Below are 3,918 nucleotides of genomic sequence, written 5' to 3'. Positions count from 1 at the left end.
AACTGCTCTCTGTGTGTCCAGGGATGGGTGCCAAAGGAACAGTGGGCCTGTGATCTGTGTGAATGGCCAGCCTGGGGGTGTGGGGGGAGGTATGGGAGGGTTAGATGAATAGATGTTGGGCAGAGAAAAAGAGGGTGTGGGTCCCCAGCTGCCTAGGAGGGGGCAGAAGGCTGCAGTCCAGGAGCCTGGGAAACCCGCTCCTAGCCAGGCCACAGGCAAGGGTGGGAAGTCAGGGCCGAGGGGGCTTTGTACCCTGCACAATTGCAGCCGCTCTTCTGGATAAAGGGGCGAACAAAGGGGCCTTCGGAAGTGGCCACGCTGCTCAGCACCCGGAGAGGCCCCAGGAAGCCAGAGCTCCCTGGCTGCCCACCCAGGCATCCTCCCAACATCCCCCACACTGCCCGATCCTGGGGGGGGGGCAGCTGGGCCCCAGCCACCCGCAGCCTGGGCAGCTGCGCTAGGAGTTGGTGAAAGCTGAGGGAACCATCTTTACTGTGCAGGGCCTGAGGAGTTCCAGAAGAGCCACAGTGCAGGCAGCTGGGGGAGGGGCACTATCACACACACACACACACACACACACACACACACACACACACACTCTTACCAGGACAGTAGCCAGACTGGGGACTGACAGAGTGGGCTCACCTGCCTCCTTCAGCCCTCCTCATTCCCCGATTCCCAGGGAATCACTGGTCTACAGAGAACATTGAGGGGAGAAAGGGCTCCCCTGTCACCACCCTTCCACCGTGCCTCCACGCTCCCACTCTCTTGACTGACTCATCTTCCTCCGGGGTTAAGAATGCAAGCTCAGTTCCTCAGCTCCAAGTCAACTTAACCAGCTTCATCTCAGCTTCCCACTGGAAGCTGAACTCAGAGGACTGCTTGAGCCCAGGGTTCAAAACCAGCCCGGGCAACATAATGAATGATTCTGTTTCAAACAAAAGGAGTTTGTAGGATGGGTGTCCATGGCATGGAAAGAGGCTGACACATGTGACTGGCCTTCTCAGGAGCAAGGATCATCAAATCTAAGTTAGTTATGTCTAACGACAAGCTGTCTAATGCTTCCAGCAATCTTCGTAACAAACTGTGTGTATTGGAAGTAAAAAAAAGGGGAGGGGCGGGGGGTAAAACTGGGAAGTGGTCATGCCTATTTTTAATCCCAGAAGCAGGCCGATCTCTGAGTTCAAGGCCAGCCTGGACTACAGATTCCAGGACTACACAAAGAAACCCTGTCAAAAAAAAAAAAAAAAAAAAACTGAAAAAGAAAGAGGAGAAGGAGGAGGAGGAGAAGAAAAGGAGGAGGAAAAGAAAGAAGGAAGAAAGAGAAAATGAGTGAGAGCTGGATATGGGGAACACATCTGTACCTTGGGGAGTGGAAGCAGGAAGATCAGGAATTTATAAGATCAACCACAGGTACTTATCAAGTTCAAGGTCAGCCTGGCTACAGGAGACTGTCTCAAAAAAACAGAAGTGGACCGGGGTTAGAAAGAGATCCGAGAATTGGGGAAATAATGGCTCCTTCTACAGTCTTCATCCGCCCTTCTGTTTTAGCTTTACGTGTCGCTTTCTGAACAGAGCTCCCATGTCCCTGTGGCCCATTGTCCTCCTGCACTGGTATTTTTATATAACCCCTTACATCCGTCACAGCTGAGGACTTACTGTTGGGATAATCGAATAAACTAAATATCAGACTTTCTTGTTGTTTTTTGTGTTTGTATGTTTGTTTTCTCACTGCTCAAACTGCTCAAGATGGGGTCTTGTTATGTTATCCAGGCTGAGCTTTAGGAATCCTAACTGCCTCAGGCAGGCTCTCAAGTCGGGTCACTGGGACTAGATACACAGACCACTTCCCCCTGAAAAGTTTTCCATAAATGTAGTTGTGAGATCCAGGAAGCATTTAGATTTTTTTTTTTTTGAGACAAGGTCTTTTGTAGCCCAGGCTGGCCCTCAAGTTCACTATGTATCTAGTGATGATCTTGAGTTTCTGATCCTCTTGCTGCATGGCAGGCTATCTGCAACTCCAGTTCCAGGCGATCCAGCACCCCCCCCCCCCCCCAGGCATATATGTAGGCAAAACACCAATGCACAGGAAATAACATAAATAAATTAAAAAATGTCTTCCTACCCCCTTTAATCTATTCTAGGTAATCCCAGGCTTGCCCAGAGGCTAGCCTGATCTAGGTAATCCCAGGCTTGCCCATGGGCTAACCTAACAATCATTCCTCACAGGGTTACACAGAGGCTCGTCTCCTAGGTGATTCTAAACCCTGTCAGGTTGACAGACAACACTAAGCATCACAGCAGGCCTTCGTGCACTTCAGGCTGGCACTCTTCCAAACGAGACGCACACCCAGGCCAGTCCTTGGCTGTTAATGCAAATACTGATGGCATTCTCCATCAGTTCACCTACTCCTGGAAGGCAGAGCACTCGGCGAAGCTTAGTTTACCTCAGACCAGAGAGGTAAAGGAGGCAGAGGCAGGTTGATCTCTGAGTCTGAGGCCATCCTGGACTACGGGGCTAGTTCCAGGACAGCCAGTGCTACACAGAGAAACCCTAAACCCTATCTTGGAAAAACAAACACACAAAAGACAAAACCTTCTTCAGTCTTACTGATGGGAGGTGAGTTTACTAAACTCATTAGCATATGTGTAACTCCTGATCAGCACCTTGTTTCTGTGGCCTCTTGGAAACTGGATCCTGTGTCCCTCCTACTTGGTACACGCGGATGTACACACTTAGCCTCATGTAGACCTTCCTACAGCTCAGAGAGTAATTCTGAATCCAGAACTCTGCCCACAAACACTTGGAAGCGTAGGAGGCATGCCGGTCCACCTCCCATCCTCACTCCTGCAGTCTTCCTTCAGAGTGGGTACCAGTACCCGGATTCTGGGTTCTAGAAGAACCAAAGAATTACCCGGGCCTCTGAGGGCTGTAGCTGGAAGTCCTCGTTAGAGCTGGCGAGGCCAGGACAATGCCCGCTTCTCCAGGCAGCTGGCAGAGTCTGCTAGGCCCTGGGCATCTGAATGCCCCTCAAGACAGACACTGGAGTCTGTATCTAGACAGCCTGTGTTAATATCCACCTCCACCCGAGAAAAGGGGCCTTTCTTCCCTGCTGGCCAGATCTGAGGCTTCCAAACGATCATCAGAGGCAGTCAGGCTGACCTTTGCTGACCACCAGCAGCCTTCCAGACACCCAAGCAGAGAACAAGCCGCTCAGGAGCAAGGGCACAGAGAGGACAGTTGCTGATCCCTTTTCACACAGTGTATCGGGCACCTGATGCCCATGATCTCACTCAATTGTCACACAACACGTTGTAGGAAAACTTAGGAACACACAAAGACACAGAGACAGACACAGTGGAAAACCAAAGATAAGCCTGCTCCCACCCACCCACCCAGACACACACAGAAAAAGGACCTGAGCTACCAAGATAAACATGCCGGGTTACCAAGAGGTAGGGTAGGGTTAGCCTGGGAGCCTTCAAGTACTGACAAACTTAATGCAATGAAACAAACAAACAAAACACCTCAAGTAGTGGTGGCACACGCCGTTAATCCCAGCGCTCAGGAAGCAGAAGAAGGTGGATCTCTGTGAGTTGGAGGCCAGCCTGGTCTACAGAGTGAGTTTCAGGACAGACAAGGCTACACAGAAACCCTGTCTCGGAAAACAAAAACAAGCAACACAAAAATAAAAACAAAGTGAAAAAAGGAAAGAAAAAGAAAAAAGGTAGGAGTCAGGAGGGCTGAATCAGGAATATCTCAAGTTCCAGGCCAGCATGGGTGACATAGAAAGACCCTGTGCTACCATTCCAACAAAAATAAAAGCACTTCAATTGGTTTTATTTGTATTTTTTTAATGCTTTTAAACTATATCTATCTATCTATCTATCTATCTATCTATCTATCTATCTATCTAT

Source organism: Psammomys obesus, unplaced genomic scaffold (assembly GCF_907164565.1).
Source record: "Psammomys obesus unplaced genomic scaffold, mPsaObe1.curated_primary_1811, whole genome shotgun sequence".
NCBI classification, from domain to species: Eukaryota; Metazoa; Chordata; class Mammalia; order Rodentia; family Muridae; genus Psammomys; species Psammomys obesus.
Note: the sequence above shows the minus strand (reverse complement) of the source record.